Genomic DNA, 21,873 nt, shown 5'->3' on the forward strand with positions numbered 1-21,873 from the left:
TGCTCACTCTGCCCTTCTTCTGTCCACCTGCCCCTCTTAAACGTCATGATAGGGATGAGGAGGCTTGGATTTCACTTCCAAGTTATTATCCAAGACGTGATGAGGAGCTGTGTAGCAAATTGAAAATACAGGACAATTTTGAGGGGCAGACACCCTCAGGTACCCTTGCCTGACAAGCTCAGATCTTCGGCTTCAATGCTACTGGCTGCCCGAGTTGTCACCAAGGAGTAAAGGACAGGCACTCATTTTATTTCCAAAGGCCCACTATTGCTAGTGTCTTGAAAACAGTGTCTGTAAAGAAAGAGAACAGGACTCAGTGTGTGAATCTTTCCCTTTTGTCTTTCAGCCAAAGAAGTACTGAGTTTAGGGCACGAACATATGGCACAAATGTTAATTTTAAGGAATATTTGGCACACTCAGCATGCTAAACTGTGTTACTCTCTACACATGGGATACTTGGCCTTGGTGGTAGCAATACAGTACCAGATTTTCTTAAATGTCAGGCATTTTAAGAAATGGTTTCTCAGAATTTAAAATCACACACATACAAAAATAATGGAAATGCTACCGCGATGTTTCTAAATAAAAGAAATTTGCCCCGAAGTGGGAGAGGGACAAGGCAATAGCTGACTTGAGTTTGTGGTTGATCATTCATTGATGATCAAACATCAGCAGTGTGCAAATTGAACTTCTAAGCAATGTGCTCAATCCCATCACTCATTAGTCAGATGATAACCTGGAACATGGAACACTCAGTTCTTTGGAGGTAAAAAGAGCTTCACTTTGGTAACTCCCCTTACCTGTTGAAAGAACTCATTTATGCTGCCTATTTCAGATGAGCTGGTGAGAATTATCCAGCAGAAAGGAATCCTTGTGTGCCTCAGCAAATCTAGCATTTGTAGTTCTCGTAGCCTAACACTGAAATGGATTAAGTCTGAAACTCTGTACTTGTTCTTCCTAAATTTCCCCTGGCCAGTTTGGTTTACCAAGTTCACCCCAAGTTCAGATATGACTCTCAACTCCATTGTCTCATTATCAGCCACATGTTCTTGGGGGATGTTTTTGGGGCGATCATCTACATTGTGATTAAAAAGCACTTATTTCAAGATTGCTTTGTCTTTTCTTGATGAGTCTAAACCCAGAATTATAGTTATTTTCTTTACTCCTGCCACAGAGAGAGAAAAATCTAATGACTCATTAATGAGTCAGCATAGGGGAGTAGGCAGTTGTAAATGGCACAAAATTTTATAGGCACCAAGATGGAGTCAGGATCATCTAGTATAAAGATAATACATAAATGGTGATTCTAGACACTTGAGCTCTAGAATTTTAAAACTCTTACTTCTTTCCTGTCAGATGGAAATCTGAACAAGAAGATATATCAAAACCCTTTCCCTTGCTCTGAACAGTCCACAATTGATTGTCTACATTTCAAGGGGTAGTTAGAGAACCAAATATAATACCATATGAAAGTTTTTGAAAGCATTGAGAATGATCTCAGTGTGACTTACCACATCATGAAGTAATGCTCCCAGTAAACCTAGAGCTGCTTCTACTTGAATTTCTTTTACAATGTTGGGTCAACTTTAAGTGCTTACTTAATCTCAAATGGAAGATGAAAGGAGTTATAAAGGTAAAAAGATACATTTAAAAATAAGTAATTTGAGAATAAAATAGGTTGACCTTTCCGGAAAACAATTTATCAGTAGATATTAAAACCTGAAAATTCATATACTTTCTCTCCATAATTCCATTTCTAGAGAATCTAATCTGAAGAAATGATAGAGACTCAGTGAAGATTTATGAACGAAGTTGCCTACTATAGTGTTATTTGTGCATTACACAGGTATATAAAATATTGTAAAAGAAACCATATTCATGCATAGTAATAGACTCGAAAGAAATGAACCAAATATTAACACTGCTATGCTTGGATTATCGATTATTTTAATTTTCTTCTTTAAATATTTCAGTATTAAGTTTTATAATGGTTATGAATTTATATTATTTAAAGGTCATTAAAAATAAATTATGTCGACTTGTTTGCCTTAATCTAATACTGGTGCCAATACATTTTGTGTTCTAATATGTCCTGATCAATACCTGGCTTAAGTCAACTGAATACATGGCTTTCTTGTTCTTTTGCTCATCACAAGACTGTGTGGACTTCTTACTATAGCTTCTCTTTGCCAAGAGCCCTCTAATGCCCAGAGAGCTGAGTCACATGATAATTTTAGGATGTCAGCAGATGCTTCTCATTCCTTCCTTGAATTTCTCACACACTTCTTCTTCACATGGAGTTCACAAGACATAAATTGGCCCAGTGCTCATTTATTCTGAGATAAGATACAGCAAGGGACACTCTTAAGGAGTGAGTTTTTAAGCCTCTCTAAGAAGTTCCAAGGCAGGCACAACCTTCATCCATGTTGAGTTTCCCATTAATTTATACAGAATAGCTGTTTACTCTGAAAACTCAAAAGTTTTAGAAAATAGAAGCAATTGTACAAACTCTGGATTGAATTTGTTTCCATTTTGTTATTAATAAATAGATCCAAACGAGTTACCTCTTATCTGCTAGGACTCTTGATAAAAAGATGTTTTGTTATTCATTCATTCATTCAAATTAATTTTGTCCTAGGTCAGCCTCGCCATTTCTTCAACCAGCAAAAATGATGACCACTTGAAAGGGCCATTTCCTAAATGCACTGTTCAATGATGTTCTCAGATGTACCATTTTTTTATAAGAAAGTCAGAGATAGTTAATGATCTAAACAGAATCAGCTCCTTGTGGGTAACCAACAGAGAAGGGGGAGGCCTAGAGGGAGGGACAGAGGTACTGATGGAAATCAACCAGATCCAAGTCACCCTCAACCACTCAAACAGTGTGAAGAAATAGAAAATAAATTATGGGAAAGCACCAAAAAGAATTCTTTCTTTTGCCAAACTTTGCAAAATTCTGTACTCAGAGCCTTGTAGATGCAGCCTTTCTACATTCAGGCTTGCAGTATAGTCCTCTCAGTATACTAACCGGATTTGCCTCACCGCCTCATCAATTTGGCACATAATTCTTACTCAATTTAGATACTACTGTTTCTGCACACTTTTACACTGATTTTGAAAATGCCCTTCACACTTTGGATTTACTTCTACTCCTGAAATGTCACTTGCATTAGGATGATTCTGTTTCATGAATGGACCTTTCTTCTGATGATTTTGCCTTGGATGCGGCTTGAGCCTCATGTGCCTCATTCCAGACACTGTTGCAAAACAGGTCTGTGAGACTGCTTGTATCTTCCTCCTAAATATATCCATTTTTTCTCCCTTTGTTCAAATTCTCAGAGACAAAATCTTGGTTATATGCATGTGTTGTTTGTATAAATTGTAAATCTGAAAACTCTGTTTTCAGTATCGCCCCTCCAGGACTATTCAGCTAAACTGTCTCAGGCAGATGTAATATTTAATAGAGCGATTACACACGCTTGCACACACTCTAGTGCACACATGCATACACACACGTGTGTGCGACAGATGCAATCCTGTGTTTTTTGTCTAAACATTTCCATTAATAGTAATTCCGTAATAACTTGAGTATCTGGTGTTACTTAACACTAGGCAAAAATGTCTTTTGTGTGTCATTAGCATTGTTCTTGTGTGTAGTCTTTTGATGGTTTTTGTCCAGTTTTCCAGTTCAGTCACTTTTGCAACTGATTTGTACAATATCTTAGCTATTGCAAAACATTAATTATAGGCATGCATCATTTAACAATGGGGATATGTTCTGAGAAAGGCATTGTTAGTCAATATCAGCATTGTGCATACGTCATAGATTGTATTCACGCAAACCTGGAAGGCCACAATGTCACTAGGCAATACAATCTTGTGAGGCCACCGTCCTATATGCAGCCCATAATTGACCTAAATTTCCTTATGCAGTACATGGCTGTATTTGTTGTCTATTGTAAGTATTTTTTTCTGTTTGCAATTTCCTTTTTAATTTTATGTGATTTTTTTTCTTCTTATGTAATCAAGCTATTCAATTTTCTGGTTTCTAACTTTAGCCAAAGGTTTTTAAACATCATAGGTTTTAGGCCCTGTCCTTCAGACTTTGAAGGAAGCTGAGACAATGCTCTCTCTTGAGTTGTTGAAACAACTGGGCAGGGGTTAGGTCTCAGAAAAAAGAGTTGGACTACATTCATCCTAAGGAAGAAAAGCAGCCCTTTTGAAACCAGAGAATAGAAGTAGGAGATGCATGTTTGGAAGAAGGCAGCAGTGGTGGTGATGGTGATGAAACTTCTGTGTTTATAAGAGTAATTTACGTGACTAGAAACAGAATGACTATTCTATAACCTTTTCCAAGATCCTGAGTTTTGCACTAATTTTAGGTGATTTTGAGGGCCAGTTTCTCCCTCAATTTAAATAATCTGAATGATTCAGTAGATGGGATCCCCTGGGGGCAGACATGCCCTTTCTGGGGCCAGCCTTGTGGGGAGGAGGTGAAAGACCCACCCTATTGCTCTGTGAGCAGTTCCCTGGCAGGTGCTACCACTTTCCATTTGCAAAATGTTTTCCCCTTTGCAAAGACCTTCCACAAGTTTGATTAGTCTAGCAACCATGTAAATGTGAGTGGATCACAGCAGGGTTTCCTATTCTTTTATAGTAGAATCTCAAATTTAACTGACTTTCCAAACTCCCTCAGTGATTCAGTTCATTAGCACAGTGAGGAGATAAGTCCACTGTAAAGGGCAGTGTGGCCTTAGGGAAGGTATACAGCAAAGAAATTCGGCAGGTGTGGGGTGAAATGCTAGCTAAGTCACTTGTACTCTGACCTCAGGCAAGTAGCTTCCTCTCTGTACTTTTATTTCTCATCTGTAAAACAGAAAAATGAGACCTGTCTTGAAAGATCAATGTGGAGGTTAAGTGATGTAATATTTCTTTTCCTATCATTATTTTATTTATGTTTGGTGTTGTGTGATTTGAGTACCACCTGCAAACTCACACAGCAGGACTGTTACAGAGACAGGGCCTGGCCCCAAGCACACGCCTCATAAAGTCAACTCCTAACACCTGAGAGCTAAGAGGCCCTCAGAAGCTTCCCTCCATCCTGATACTTTTTTCCATCATAATATTTAGAGCGTTGTTGGCATAGAGAAATAGGACTTATTTTAAAAAGAATCCTCAAGTATTTACTAGTTGCCCATAATGGGAACCATTAAGTTCCCACACTTGCCATTAAGTGGGAACTGTGAGTGTTCACAATAGTTCATATGCAAATGTGAAAGACTGATTGAAATGAGAGATTTTTGCAACAGGTTTCAAAGGAGAGCTTGGTGCCATGACCAAGAGCAGAAAGACATCAGCAAATCAAAGCCCTTGGGCCAAATCCAGTCTACCACCTGGTTTTTTTGTAAGTAAAATTTTATTAGAACACAGACAGTCCCATTTGCTTACATAGTGACTCTGGCTGCTTTCATTCCAATGGCAGAATTGACTAGTTGCAACAGAGATTATTTGCCTTGCAAAGTCAAAAATAATTACTATCTGACATTTTACCATAAAAGTTTGCCAAGGTCTGTAGGAGTAGCTCAAGTGGTAGAGTAACTGCCTAGCAAGCATGAGGCCCTGAGTTCAAACCCCTGTTCCACCAACCAAATTAAAAAAAAAAAAAAAGTTTGCCAACCTCTGGCTAAAAGCTGCTACTTACAGGCCATATGACCTTAGAAATCATGATATTCATTGTGCCTCAAATGCCTTATCTATGAAGTAGGGAGAGGCCACCTGTAATCCCAGCACTGAGGATGGCAAGTTCACATTCAAGACCATTTTAGGCTACATTAGGCTACATGGTGAGAGACTCTCAAAAAGTTAATTTAATTAAGTAGGGAAAATAATTGTACTGATTAAACAAGATAATCCATGTGAAAGCCTTGCATGTGGTAAATTCTCAATTGTCAATAGCAATCGTGATAATTAGTAATGTTACTGATTGACAGCAAGACTCTGAGGGGTAAAAAACCTGGCCCTGGTTTTAGAGGTCTCTCCTATGGATATCAATGACAGTTCAGATAGTCACCCTTCCCTGACATAGTCATGCTTTCTTAAGATCATCCATTTCAATGCCATTCTCTCAGCTTCTAGGACATTAGAAGCATACCCTACCCTTCTCCACACTCATTGTAGTCCACACTCAGTGTAGACATTTGGAGCAGTGTCACTGAGTATTTTCCAGTAGTCTGTGTACCCTATCTGAAGAGGGGGAAATTGAGTGAGGCTTTTTGTTGGAATTAAATGTCAAGAGTACCAGCTGCTTCTTTCTAAAAATATGAGCTAGATATTCCAAAAGGTGTGAACCATCAATCAAAGTATAAGGAAAGATTTTGCATTTAGTTGTTTGTTGTTAGAAGATTAAAAGAAAACTTTTTAAAGAAAATCAACCTTTGGACAAATGGTGCTAAAAAGCCACGAAGAGAGCTGAAAGCACAGCACTCTCCTTTTGCCTCTTCTCTATGGCGGGAAATGCTGTGTAATGTAAAGAAGAAGTCTTTAGCAGCAGTCCCATCAGCAAATGGAGGTGATTTCCAAGAGAGAAGTGAAAAGAAAACAAAATCCCACAGCCCAACCTTTCAACAGTATCACAGTCATGCAGAGAAACCTTCTCCTGCCCTCTTCCTCATCATCAAGCTTTGCAGATTAGTAGAGTCAACCCTGAGGGGACAAATTGCCAGCGCAGCTTCTTACCAGGTAGCTGGGCAGGGCCTTGACAAGAGGGGGACACTTGGGAGGAGGAAAAGGGATGGGCACCAGTCTCCAGCTCAACACTTGTGTGACAGCACACTACCTTTGTGACCCACCACCACCAGCAGTGTATAGCATGACCTGCTTAGGCTTCGAAATGGTCATTGCCATAGCCTATGCTGATTCATCAACTCAACCTTGGTGTAGAGAAAAGCCTTCTCCTCAAACTCATGCCCCATCCTTAGTGGCCGGGGAGGGTGGTGGAAAAAGAGGGCTGACTGCTAGTCACAGGGCTTCCTCCATCAGAATGCCTTCTCTGCCACCCTTCCCCACTCACACACCCACTCGCACTTCCCTTATTGCATGGGGTCTGTCATTTACATTCAGCAGGGATTTACTTGGCACCTCCTTCAGTAATTCCCAGCCACGAGTGATGGCCAAAGTAACTTACAGAGATCTTTAAAAACATCAATGCCTGAGTCCCAGCCTGGAGAACCTGAGGTCATGAGGTCTATGGAGGACTCTAGGCATTGCATTTTTTTAGGACAGGAGTCACATATTGTACATTCAAAACTTCCTAAGTGATTATAATGCATTGAGACTTACTATGTGCCAAACTTTCTTCCAGGGGGGTAAAACAGTCAACACAGGCCAGATGTCCGGTCTCATGGAACTTCTGGTCTAATGGAGCAAGTCAGATGATAAATAAATGAACGGTCAAGGTACTTTTCTGATAGTGCTCCCAGGAAAGTAAGACTTTCGGCTATGAAAGGAGACTTGTAACTTTCCATCGAGCGTTCAGAGCATCACTGTTTAAATTTGTTTGTGTTTTTGGTGGTAGTAGGGTTTGAACCTACAGGTTCACACTTGCTAGGCAGGAGCTCTATCACTTGAGCCACTCTACCAGTGCACCATTGTTGTAGGCTGACTCTGCTTCTTTGCTTATAGTAGGCTCTGTTAGTACTCAGAGCTAGCAACAAGGTCCCCCTCCATGTCTTCCCTGAGCCCAGGTTTCCCAGGCTGATAGACAGGGAGGGACATTAGGCAGGCCAGCCCAATTGACCACTGGAATGGGTGACCACCTCAGAGGCTGTACCTTCCCCTCAGTGGCTTGGCTCCAGAATTCCCCAAGCCTCTTTTACCTACTATTAAATGAACAGCAGATAGGGCACATCTTGAACAATCCTTTTTTTTTTTAACAAAAGTGATTTCTAATGTGTTTCCTCCATTAATGTGAACTTCTTTGACCATCCTACTCTGGAGATATATGCCAATGCTGGTATTGCTTACTGAATAACAGTGGCATCAAAACCAAACTGGCAGCCCCTGCCCTGTGCCAGCGTTCTACAAGCTTGCAAAAATGATTAGCTCAGTTCACCCACTGCTGAGGTGGGCATTACATACGAGTCCAGTTCTGGCAGTGTGGAAACAAACTGAAGGGAACTTGGAATGTGGCCTTTTTAGGAGAATCTGTGGACCTTTGATCTCTCACCAGTTTCTGCAACTAGGCAGAAGCTCCCTGAGGAAGGCATGTATCCCACACAGTTTTATCCAAGTCTTCTTTCTCTCCCACCTGCCAAGGGCCTTGCTTGGGGTCAGTGATAAATCAGCAGTGGTCAGTCTATGGAGGCCACCTGGTGTCTGATGGTCATCTCTTAGGCCTCAGGAAAGTTTTGGGGCTGCAGGCCTCAGTGTGTTGCTGATCTCTGTGTGGAAGCAGAGATGTAACACCAGGCTTTCTCTTTAAGCCCTCTTGGGGGTCCTCACGAAGCAACACTAGGATGCCTCAAAGAAACCTCTACAGACATTAAAAAAAAGAAATTGAGGTTAAAATGCCATATGAAGAGTCATTGCAATTCTTAGACCAAGGGCTGGGGCATGGCTCAAGTGGTAGAGCACTTGCCTAGCAAGCGCAAGGCCCTGGGTTCATACCACAGTACCTCAAAACAAACGAACAAACAATTCTTAGACCAGAGGTTGTTATTTAATAAGGCGGACTTAGAATTCCAAGCCAGTGGATTCTATACATAAGGACATATACGGTTCCACACAGAGAAAGAAGTTTGGGTAACATTACTAGGGAGTTATAGCTTTGTTGATTGAAAAAACACAAAGAATATGGCAACATGGCTAAGGGGTAGTTTTCTATGGGTGTGTGTGTGTGTATGTTTGAGACAGAAAGGAAGAAAGTGAGAAGATGCCTGTGGTAACATTTCATTGAAAATATACCAAGAATGTAGAAAATTAAGAAGTCACAATAACCTAAGGGGGACACAACACCATCCAAAACATAAGTTCTGTGATTATTTCAATTTAAGGGAAGAGTAATTAAACCCTCAACGGTTTGATAGTGGCGCTTTGTCCCCTTTCCTCTCCTGACATCCTTTGCATTCAGCAGAGAGATGTAGCCCTCTTACGAGACTCAATGGCTTGCCAAGTTTGCCATGCCCCAGCTCAGCGCCAGAGCCTGACAGCATTTTAAGTGGCCGTTGTGGTATTCCTAATACAGGACAACACCATCATGATCTCACATCCCCTTGATGCCAAAAGCCCAGATTTAATGGGTTGGAGGTTGATCTTCAATACCAGCAAATGCTTTATGAACAATGTGCAAATTCAACATAATGCCCACAGCAATAAAAAACCCACAGTGATAATATTTGCTGCTGCAAATTAATTCATTCTGATTCTGAACTGGCAACCACTGGTAATATTAATTTACCAGATGGATATGCAACCTGAATTCATGTGTACTCTTAAAGCCACCGACAAATGTATTTTAAAAAAAGATATAGTATGCATAGTAAGAGCATCACAGTCAAGCAATGGCCACCTATGGACAATCTTCATGGTGTTCAGTAACAGTGCAAGTGTGAATTCCAGGCTGTAGAGAGCTTAAGCAACGGTTGGGGAAACAAAACTTAACCATGAATAATCAGAATGCAGTATAGCAGAAACCATGTATTGAATCCAGGGTTCATTAAGGGGTGATACAATCGGGTTTGAAAGAAGGGAGAGATAATTGGGCTTGAGAATTCCAGGAAGAAACTGAACTTGAACTTCAGTTCAGCCTGGAAGAATGGAATGGATCAATGAAAAGAATATTCCTGGATTGTCAACCAGTCTAAAAAAAGTTAAGAGATGGGGCTTCATTGCCCAGAGGATAATGAACTGGTTACATTTGACAGGATTTAGTGAGAAGGGATTATGGATTATGAAGAATTGGAAAGTCAGGTAGAGTTCACATTTGATTTGCTCAGATAGAGATTGTGTTTAGCTACAAGCCATGAAATCTGAATACATTTGCTTAATGGAGTAAAGGATTCATTTTATCAAACAGCAAGAAGATTGGCATCAGTGGGTACAGGAGTACACAGCCGATTCCCCTCTACCCCTCTACCTTACTTGGTAGAAGCATTGCCATTAAACTCATTGCTTCATTGTTCTGATATGGCTGCCCTACCTCCAGTCTCCTATCTACCTTCCAGGAGGATAGAAGAAAGACAGGAAAAGATAAAGTGGATGGTCTCTGCAGGAGGAATCCCAAAGCTTCCTCAGAAATCCTTAGCGGTCCTCTATATCTCATTGGCCAGAACTGTGGCAAAAGGCAACTCCACCTGAAAAGACGTCTGAGAAGGCTATTGGTTTTCCTGGGTATCTGGTCACCACAAGCAAAATCAGGATTCTGTTTCTTAAGGAAAGGGGGAAATAGGTATTGGAGCAGCAAGTAGCAACCTCTACACACTTTGTTTAACAATCTCTACACACTGTAGATTCATGAATAGAGTTGTCTTTGAAAAAGTGATGACTTTTTTTAGATAGATTTAGCACTTGGTATGTAAGAGATGTATAAGGAAAGAAAAGAATACCCAGGAGGATGGAGGGAAGTGTTTAAAAGTAATCTAGGACCAAATGGGTGGACATTTGGACTAGATACATCCTGGATATGACAATGGAAAGAGAGGAGCTAGCAGTCATTTCCAAGGAACAATCATGCAATTTTGTGGTAATCACCTAGCAATGAATGGTGATGGTGGAGAGTGTTGGAATATTGGCTTTCTGGTTCTCAGTTTTTTTTTTTTTCTTCTATCCATACAGTTAACAGGTTGGGTAGATGGGACAGAACTTGTTAGAAAAGAGAAGTAGATAAAGGAAACTCCAAGTACCAGAGATATGTTGTAACAATAACAAATCCTGGAGTATTATTGCATTTAAACATAAAAAGCATCTGAAGTTTCAAGGTCAGGGGATTTTAATATAAATGTGCTCCCCTTCAGGCATCTTTTCCCAGGACCATTCTCTAAACCTGGCAGATAGCAGGGCATTAGAAAACCTGCAGAATACATCTGTGCTAAGAGAATTGGGTCTCCGAACAAATTGCAATTCCTTTTCAAGACTAATCCTAGACAAAGAGAGCATTCTGCGTATTTGTTAAATTGAGAGGGTAAAAAGGGAAGAGTGAAAAGGAAGGAAATCCACAGACCGCCTTTTGTACTTTTATTTACTAGTTATTACAAAAGAACAAAATACAATCTTTTAAGACTAGAAATTTATTGCAATTTGAAAGCAAAAAAACTGTTATTAAATACCAGTTATGGAACAAGACTGCAGATGCAGAAAGGTTCAGGAAATGTTCTGGTTGAGGAGCTCCAGTGAGAGCAGGTGCTGGAGTGGGGAGGGGCTTACTGCAATGCCCATGAGGAAGCTCCCCGTGAAGAGGTAGGCACAGGCCATGGAAGCAAGAGGAAGGAGGACCTAAATCTGTCTGAGGGCTGCAGAACTCTTGGCACTTTGACATTTTATGGTTTTGCAACAGCACAGATTAAAATTTTATTTTACCAGAAAGGAGCTTAAAAGTATGTCAACTACATTTGGGCCCTGAGGAACGGCTTGACATTGCCAAAGACCCAAAGGTCTCACCCTTAGCATCCCGGAGCTGCTTCTAGGTGTAAGGAAGGGACAGGGGAGAAGCTGCAGGATGGACACAGAATGGAGAAACTGGATCAGTCATCTTTGCAGTGTATAGTTCTATAATTACTGTGAATCCTTAGACTAGATCATCTTTATCAGAACTTTCAAGGTTGACAGCAGTTATCATTTTGCTTATATATACCTAGCTCTCTGAATGCAGTTAATCAACTGTCAGCCCCATTTTGCAAGTTGCCAAGGTCCTCTCTGCTGTCCAGAAGACACTAATAGTGAACTAGGACTCTGGATGGGGAAGTTTTTCAGTCTCCTCTCATATTCCCAGATATTCCTTCATCCTTTTCATGTTGTTCTGATGTTTTAATGATTAAAAAAAAAAAAAGAAGAAAAAAGGAATTTTGTTTTCTGGTACTGGAGATTGAGCCCAGGGCCTTGCACTTGCTGGGCAAATGCTCTACCACTTAAGTTATGCTTCTAGTCCTTTAAAAAATTTTGTTTGTTTTTGAGATAGAGTCTCATTAACTTTGCCCAGACTGGCCTTGAACCGAGATACTCCTGCCTCCACCTCCCAAGTAGCTGGGATTATAGGCGTGGACCTCCACGTCCAGCCAGAGAAAAGGAATATTTGAAAGAAAACAGTTTCTTATGTTAGTCAAAAAAATGTCCTTCTGCTGCTTATTTTCTGGCACTTAGTAAACCAAGCTACCACCAGTTCAAGACTCTTCTGTTGTAGCTCCTACAACACTTTTCCATATCTGGTTGTCAGTTTCTTGTACCAGATGCTGAGTTCCTCGAGCCTCATGTTTAGCTAATAAGATGTTGTCTTCCCAGCACCCAGCATAGGGAAGCCACAGAAGAGACACCTGTCATGGTTTGCTGAGTAGATGCCCATGGGGGAATCTGGAGGGTGGTCCTTACAGTCTGAATCTTTGCTATTGTTTACATGTGTGTCCCTGATGATGTAAGACTGGGTCATAAGCTTCACACCCAAGGGAGAAGTCTGCCAGGAGTAACAAGAGACCTTGGGTAGAAAAATTGGATTATTGCTGGGTGGTAATCCCAGCACTGGGGAGGCTGCAGAAGTGTACCTTTCTGTAGTCTGATGGGAGTGACTCTTCTGAAGTTAGTAACTCATCTGCTCAACTCCCAAGTCTTCTTCCCCACGCTGTGCAGTCCTTCTTTCCTGAGACAGCAAGGTCCACATGTTTCCTTCCAGAAATAGGCTATGTGTATACAAACATGAGGTGCACATAATACAATATATTATATTAGAATATAAGTGTATATCTATATTCTAAGAATGAGTTTATTGAGCAGTGTTAATAGATAAAATCACTATGAAGCCTGTGAATGAGAAGACCATGAATTAAAAAATGTAAGATGAGGATGAAGAGTGATCACTCATCAGAAGGCAGAAATTTAATCCACATAAAACAGAAAAGGGTAGGGTTATGGATCCTTCTGCCCATGAGATGGGCTTTTCCCAAAGCTGGTAAGCATTTGCATGGTGTGCCATTGGGGAACCTGCAGCTGTTGCCTAAGTGAGATAAAGTGTGGTCTTCCCTCCCTCAACAGTTTGCTGGAATGTGGGCATGTTCTACTCTGTGGTGACACACCTCAGAGGTCAGTGGCATTTGACCAGAGGTCTCCCACGTTCATTTATATTATGTCAGTAAAATAGGACATTCTTTCTGGTCATAGAATATGGCACACATGGGACAAGGAGCCTGAGCCAATATACAGCAGGGATGGACTTCTGAGGAGCACTACTCCAGTCACTGCTACACTTGGCTAACCCACTCTCCTTTTTGGAGATATTCTTGATAGTCAATTTATGTGAGCTTGTCTTGGGAGAACTGAGACAAGACAAGTCAACCAGTTAGTCCTTCCTCCAGGGGACACCAAAATTCTGCTTGGGATCAGGAGCAAAAGAAAGCTAGCACATGGTATTATCAAGCAAATCTCCAAGTCTTACTGATTCCCAGCCTTCTATAAAGCAACAGGCAAGTTTCTGACTTTTTAACCAGATTATATTAGAAATGTGGATCCCTCCAAACACAGAGCGATGACTTATAATAGCACAAGACCCAAAAGAACTTGAAACAAATGTGATAGACTTCAGAGAAGTTGTGATTTGCTTCCAGCTGTGGTGGAAAGGAAGGTCTCATCTCTAAGTTCCCATGAAGCATCCACTGGAGGAGGTTCTCTCTGTCCTCCTCTGCAGAATCGTGCACAGTCCAGCTGATATATGCAATGCAAGGTATTGAGGAAATACAGCAGCTGGCTGCTCAGGTAGGCAGCACAGGAGAGCAGATCCTAGTGGGTGGCATGACTCAGCATTTGGCCTGTGGGTTTAGAGATTCATAAAAGAGTTCCATTTTTATAAAAGAACTAACTCAGATTAGGAGAAATAATGCATAAGGTTACCTGTGGACCTGAATATCAATGCCAATCTATTGATTTTAAGGGGTACAAGTGTATTTTCTAATGACCAAGGTGATCTTGTCCACTGATGATAGACTACATTACTTTCCAAAGAATCTCGGAGCAGTTATAGAAGATTACTCACTGAACATGCAATCAGGGTCAAAGATTAGAAGACCTTGAAGGATAAATTAATATCCCATCCCTGCCTCACAATATTCTTGTTGAACAGAATACACCACACACACACACACACACACACACACACACACACTGCTGGTATCTACCATATTCAAAGTTTCCCTCTGGAGTAAGCAGGAATTAAAACCACCAAAATCTTATAACCCACTTCTTACACATTTTTATATACTACGTGCATATTATTGGAGACATTCCATAGCCATGAACTGGCTGAGGGGGTGTCTTTGTCACTTTGATTGTTGTTGGACATTTCACAAATATTCTCAGTTACTCTTTTAATATTGATGTGCAGAGTAGCATTTTTGAGTATTTTTTATATTTTTTAGCTGATATTAAACTTACATTCAGTATAATCCCTTATTTGAGTTATATGAGCTTTCACAAATACAGAGCATGTAACCACAATCAAAACAGAAAACACTGCTCACCCCCTCAAACACTGCTACATTTAAAAATAACTTCCATACAGATGATCAACCTCATCAATTACGTGTTGATTCTTACCACTTTTGCTTGCAGAAGGTTGTATTTTCTAGTCTTTTCTATAATATGCTGCCATTCCCAGAGATAGTCAAAATGAAGCTTTCTAATATGCATGTATATTTTTGCTTAACTATGAATAAGTATATGAATCTTATTTTGCCTGTGAATATAAAAAAATCAGCATATATATTCTAAGGACATCTCCCCTAAAGAAAGATGGAGGCAAATTCTATCATTCTAGTGAGAGCTCCAGCCACAAGGGCTACATTAGCTCTGAGGGCTGGGGACGAGAACTGCTAAATCATATCTCCAATTCATTTCCTTCCTTTAAATTAGCCAAGAGCAAAGATAACCCCCGACTTGCCCCAGCTGCTCCAGAGCTCAGGCCATTGTGTACACTCCTGCTTTTCAGAAAGTAGGCCTAAGAAGTCAGCACTTAAAAGAGAAATTTAGCTTTTCTAAATGAAACCCACTCCCATTTTAACTTATGTAAATTAGTAGGTGAATCTGTGGGGTTTTTTTTAAATTAAGAGCTTCTTTAAGAATGTATAAAAATAGTTGTAGTGGTTCAAGTGGTAGAACATGTGCCTAGCAACAAGCATGAAGCCCTGAGTTCAAACCCCAGTATTGCCAAGAAAAAGAATATATAAAAATAGTATATGTCCATAGTCATTTTGGGTATTTGAAATAATACAAAACTTAATTGGCTTCATGTTATAGCCTGGTGAAATTTAGGAACTTTTATGTTAGTTCGAGTGACTATTTCATATGAGAACAAGTTTCCTCACTAAATAATTTATTTTGGCCTCCTTTAAGACTCAGCCCATACCACTGACTGATGGGTTACCTTTTATTACAAAACAGGGGAATTGAGGTTTGTAAAATAAAGAGGGTGGGGGAGCCAGAAGGGCATCTGGAAGGGCCCTATGGTCTGACTACAGGACCTCTGGTCATCTCTTTTTGGCTGTACCACTGACACAGGGAGTGGCGAGGCAGAACATTCATTTCTTTGAGAACATTTGCTCCATCTGTTGGATATATAGAGAGAAACTTCTATTTCTGCCAATCTCAGTAACGCAAGAATTGTAACTTGCCAAATGTCTATGGATGAGAAACTCAGCTGTCCAGCAACATATGTATATTAAGACAACTGTGTTGATCCATTAAATATTAAGTCAAAGTTTTCAACTGTATGGCAAATGTATAAAGAACCAGATGAACCATTAAAATCTCACTCCATAGGAGCCCTATAACAGATCCCTTTTGTGAACAGGATGAGGATATGTAATGGGGGTTTTAGGCCACAGGCCCAACTCCAAGAGTTCCAACATGTCAGGCCTGGCCACTTGCCATAATAAGCCAAATAGCAAGAGGAGGAATGGTAAAGGGCAGAGAAGGGAAATGTATTAACATGGCATAAGCACACCATAGGGAGAGGCAAAGTAAGTTATTCAGTCTATCTTTGGTATATAGACATGAGTTTTAGGTTTGAAAGAGGAAGAATTGAAACAAGAGGCAAAAGATTATTGAATCGTCCTAGTCAAAGGGGGGGCCTGATTGACTAGCATTGAGGGTGTCTGGAGAAGTTTTATCACTGTCATTAACTTGAGAGGAGCAATCAGGCTATGATAAGCAAGTCATTGTTGCCTCACTGGTGGTCTGTCCTGCAGAGGCTCTGCTGTTTCTTTCCTTGAGGGTAGTTTCCATGTCTTATAGTAAAGAAGTTATCGATCAGTCCTGCCCTTCCTGGATTCCAGGTTGGTTACAGAGAGAATGGCACAGAGAAAAGACAGACACAAAATGGAGGCAGGGATGCCAAGCTTCTCTCCTGCTGTAGTTTCCCTTTGAATATCTGCAGGCCCAAGTGAGAAGGCAGTGCTGTTAGCAAAAGCAGTGTCTAAGTACCTGTTATAGATAAATCAGTGGTACCATTCTATCCTGCCTTCCTGTTGTCTTCCCTTATTTTCCTTCCACCCTTTGTTCCTCTCAGCACTGGCTCTTACCCTTACACTTTTCCTTATCCTTGCATCCTCCCTGCTTCCATTTCTGGTGAGAACAGAGCTCCAGGGGAAAAAACCACATAAACAAACTGCCACATTCCATTTTAAAGGGAAGCAGGGCTTCCTAAAAGGTAACATTTTCCTATGAAACACTGGAAATCTTCATGATAAAGAATGTAATTTCTCTCATTCATGTGAGAGTGAATCTCTTTTGAATTTCAGGATGAACAGACATCAGTGTCCCTGGCATGCTGACTCACTGTGATTTTTCTAATAGCATTTACTGGAATGACCTTCGATTCAAATGAGAACCACAAAATACCAGTAATTTTATCTGGGGAATATTTATATTTTGGTACGGTAGGTGAATTCCTAATTAAAGGGCATTATTAGAAGGATTTTTCCCCAAACTAATGCAGTTTCATCTTAGTTAGGTCTTGAATTTCTAATTGCTCCTTACACTTGAAAGGAAATTTTGTTTGCGTTTCTGTAATTCATTTATTCCCTATTTCCTCATAACTAGCTCTCATGAATAATATCTGTTAAGGAAGATATCCTGGGTCCCAGGCTCCTTTAAAACAGATCAACTCAAATCTTTCTTCCTCAAACTATCTGCTTCCTGATTTATAGCCCATTGTGTTCGTTGACTGAGTATATACTGTAGAAAGCAAGGGGATTTAGAACATGCTTGATCAAAGCAACGTATGGTAATTCCACAGTCTCGACCCTCATAAGTACAAAGGGTAGACTAGCTTCCTTAGGGTGGAAGACTGCCGAATGACCACCCAGTCTTGGTTTATATGGTGGAGACTTTATCTTTATCCCATGCTGTCCTTTGGACTTCCAGGAATTTGCTTTCTGGTTTGGTCACAGAAACTTGTGTCACTTTGAGAATGGCTTCCCAGCATTAGTCAGTTTGATCTGCATCTGCGTGTCATTTAGAGAATAGTGTCCTTGGAAATCAAGGAGGGTCACACAGGCTTACACAAGCTATGTGCATAAAGTACTTCCCACAATAGCAACCCTGGAACTTATGAGGGTGCTACTGATCTGATCATACCCACATCCACAGTCTAGTTAAATAATGCAAGATAAAATTGTACGTTTTAAATTTAAAAACAAGAATCATTCATTACTTCTTCATCCCAGAGCAGCTTATTGAGCATCTGCCTTAAACCAGGCACAGGCTGGTGTAGAGTGCAGCAGGGAATAACACAGACCCATTCGCTGCCCTTCTAGTCTAGCAGGAATTGCAAGCATTGGTTTGTTAATGTTGACCCGGCACTGTCACAGTGTCTGTAACTTTGGGTTTCATGAAGGTCCCTAGGAAGGTGACCTCTAATATTAGATTAGGGGCAAGGCTTCAGCTTCTTGTGTACTAGCTGACATTGCTCACAAGAGTGGCTGATCCCCTTCCCTACCACCAAAGCAGTCTGTTGGTACCGTCTCTTCATCATAAGAAAGGAAGCCTTGGAGAAAGGATGAGCTGGAGTGAAGGTATTATTAAACGAGAAAGCTTATCACCACACAGAATGAGTAAAATCATTTGAATATGTTCAGCGTCACTGCTGTGACAAAACCAACTCAGGATAAATGGGTAGTCTTGGTTTTGAACTTACAAAGCAGAGGCTCAACTGCCAGTCAGTGGTGACTAACAGCTTTTGTTTGGAAAACAGAGATGATGTCAGCCAGCACTGGTCCACTGATCACTGACTTCAGCCCTCTTGCCCCATCTACTTTTGCCCCGTCCTACTGTTCATTGTTTAATACATTTTCTCTTAACATTCCAAAGTCTAACAACCCCGTGGGAATACTCAAACTCCCATTTCATGGATCTGAACATCAAACCTCAGAACCAACTTGATCAGTCTCCCACAGCTGCTAACACAAAGTCATCCTGCAGCCCAGACCCTCAGGCTCCAAACCCATGCTCTTTCCACTCTCTCACAGCTGTCTACTTACAAATTTTCAGTTCTTCTTTCTTTCTGCTTATTGTATCAACACATCCTGGTGGGACACTGTCTTACAACCTGCTGGTTTTCTCCTGGGGCTCTAGAAGCAACCAGAGATGATCATCCAGGAGCTGACTTTAGCTCCTCTCCTTCCACCTCCAGCCCCTGCCTCCAGATGCAGGTTTCCCACCCAGATCCGCTGGCCCCAATCCTCCACAGCCTCCTGCACAGCAATCCTATAGCTCTCATGGAGGCCTATGGATCTAATTTTAGAACTAGAGAATACGTGAGTGGTACACACTGAGGTTTTTTAGGAGTCTATTAATATTTTTTGCTGAGGACATCCAGAATTTTAACTTGATTTATTTCAAGATAAATTATCCCCTCAGGAAGATACCCTTTCCTTGCTCTTCCCTTCCACACTTCCCATCCCCAGAATAGGTTTGTTTTCTGGGTTTTGTTGTTGCTGCTATTCTACACCCTAGGGCAAGACAGGTGCTCAAAGACAGGAATATTAATAACTAGCAGCAGCCACCGTTGGTCACTCCAAGAAGGTCAGGGGGGAAACAGAGTCAGTTCTCCTTGACCTCTGTTGGGATTAGCAGTGCTCCCTAAGATCCTTCTGCAGAAGGGGACTGCTGTACAAATGTCTACATGGGAGCCCATGCTTTTTTAAGTCCCCTGATTTTATTTCAGGGCGTGTAGTCTTGCTCTTTTAGGGGCGAGAGAATTATCATAGACACAAGGCAAAAACTGGGGAAAATTAGTTTTAAGACATTAAAATAAATAAGAAATTAAAATATGAAAGTCTCTGCATCTGGAAACTTAATTCTGCCATTTATGTTTTAAAAAGCCAAACCATCTCTGTTCAAAATGTTTCTTTCCTTTAAGAGGTCAATGGTGATAACATAAAAATGAAACTCTGAAAATAAACATACTTCTAGATCAGCTTTGTTAGGAGTCACTCCTAGTATATTAAAAGGAACCAATCAGTTGATAAAATGTCAAACTTAAACAGAAACATTAAATAAGGCAAAAATAATGGGCATAAACTGAAAAACCTTCGGTTTCAAAATTAGTGGCAACATTTTTTCCAAGTTGGTAGTTTTCCAATATAAGATCTCACACATGATACAAGGATACCATGCATCATTAACCATGGATTTTCAAGTACCACCTTAATAGTAAAATATACAAAAAACTCATTCAGTTTTTTCTCATGTTCTGATGTGTTCCTTTCCCACAAATTCTCAAATCAAATTCTCTACTATAAGCTAGGAATGATTGCTTATTTAATCAGATCAGAGTATATCAGAGACCCAGTTTGCTTTTGGATGGTTCTGCTATGATGGTGATGGCACTTACAGCCTGGAAGAATCTTCTGCAGTCTGAGCAGCCTTTTTACAAAAAGGAACTGATCTCTAAAGGAGTTATAAAACCAAACTGTGGCTGAAATGAAACTCCAGAGAAAGGGTTGCCATTTTCCTTCCAATCAATAGGACATATTTAGCCTTGTCTGAAAGCCAGTTATTTTTATAGATGCACACCCCCTGTAACTCTATGTGAATCTAGGGTTGCGCAAGACAACTGACCACCTAGTAGTCATGGGAAGCCATCAAAGAGCCTCTGCTGCCTCTTTCCTCTTGCCTGTCCCATCTCACAGCAGCAGCACCCCGACTTTCATCTTAACACCCCCCCAACAGTCTTATAAAGCTAGGCATTTCCTTCTCCTACTGCTCTCATCACTTTCTACAATTGCCTGAGGTAGTAGAGGTAAAAGACCTCTCATTTTGGTGAGAGTTTTAGGAGGAAGCAAGCCTTGAATTTGCTGGATACACAAGCTCTTGTTCTTAACTACTAAGCCCCAAACTTAAGGAAAGAACAAGCCAGGTCATCTTCCCAGCCAGATAAGCACAAAGGAAATATTAGTAGACATTATTTTTTTAGTCCTCTGAACAATTCACCAAGCAGTTTTAAATAATGCATAAATACTCACATATAAGACATATTTTCCCCTTAATTGGATTGTTTTTGTGTGAACTTAGCCATCAGATATTAAAAGGCCCATTTTCACTTTAATTGTACTGCAGTTCTCAAAACCCTCCCAAAAAGACACACATGCAATATGGGAAAATATCTGGATACTTGTGAAAACAGCATCTGTCTCACCAAGGACTATAGAAAACACTGGAAGCTACTGACCTTCTCACCCCAGGACCTTCACCCTGCACTACCTGCTTTGAAGCCATTCTCGGGGGACAGGGCCTGAGTCAGTTCATGGCCCCAGCCCAGCCTTGTCTCCAGTGGCTCTAGTTCAGACCTTGGACCTAGCTGGGCCAACTGTCTCCTTGGAAGCCTCTGATGACAAAGTAGACAAATCAAACTCAGAGAACCTGGATAGAACAGAACTTCACTGGGAAGGTGGAGTCAATCATTGGTTCATCCCATCAGTGTCCATGTGAGGAAGAAAGAAAAGTGGCAGGGAGACCCATGAGAGCAAACATGGTTCTTGGTCCAGACTTCAGCACCCTGCCTGATGTGGTCTCCAGGGTGCAGTAACTGGCTGGGAAGGAGAAATGGCAGACACCAAGGCAGTCATCAAAAGCTGCCCTTTACTTTGTCACTAACATGAAGGGAAAGACCCACGTGCAGGCTTACAGACTCATAATCTTGGAATTTTCCCCTTGAAATTGCTTTAGGCTGAATATTAGAGTGAATAAATTGCCAAAATGGCTTTATAATATCAGGTCACCCAATATGCTTTTCTTCATCACATTGCTCACATCCACTCAATCCGCCACGGCAGAACACCTCGCTTAGTGGATACTCAGAAACGTTAGATCAGAGTTCAGCACTGAAGTCCATTTCTCTTCAGGACCCTGAATATCTCTGCTCTCCATGGCAAAGGCTCAGGTAGGAAGGTAACAGTGAAAATCGGCTCTTTTATGGAAAAAAACCATCCTAAAAGACACATTCAAGTCATTATAAACACAATTACAGCTGGGATTGAGTAGCTGCTGCCGCGCATTTGCCAGTTCTGACCCTTCTCTTGAGTAGCTCTCCAGCATGTCATTTCATCTCTCTGGGTCTTGGGACTCTGGATGTAAATGCGGACGCAGGTTAGATAAGTTCCATTTCCTCCAGAACAAGTTCAC

The 21,873-nt window shown here is 40.9% G+C and overlaps 1 protein-coding gene across 1 annotated transcript in view; it reads left to right on the forward strand.

The window, feature by feature from the left end:
• Window positions 1-21,873, forward strand: part of Znf366 (zinc finger protein 366) — a 65,588-nt gene that overhangs the window by 22,717 nt on the left and 20,998 nt on the right. The gene's annotated exons all lie outside the window — the stretch shown is intronic.

The sequence above is a fragment of the Castor canadensis genome, chromosome 6 (assembly GCF_047511655.1).
Source record: "Castor canadensis chromosome 6, mCasCan1.hap1v2, whole genome shotgun sequence".
NCBI lineage: Eukaryota > Metazoa > Chordata > Mammalia > Rodentia > Castoridae > Castor > Castor canadensis.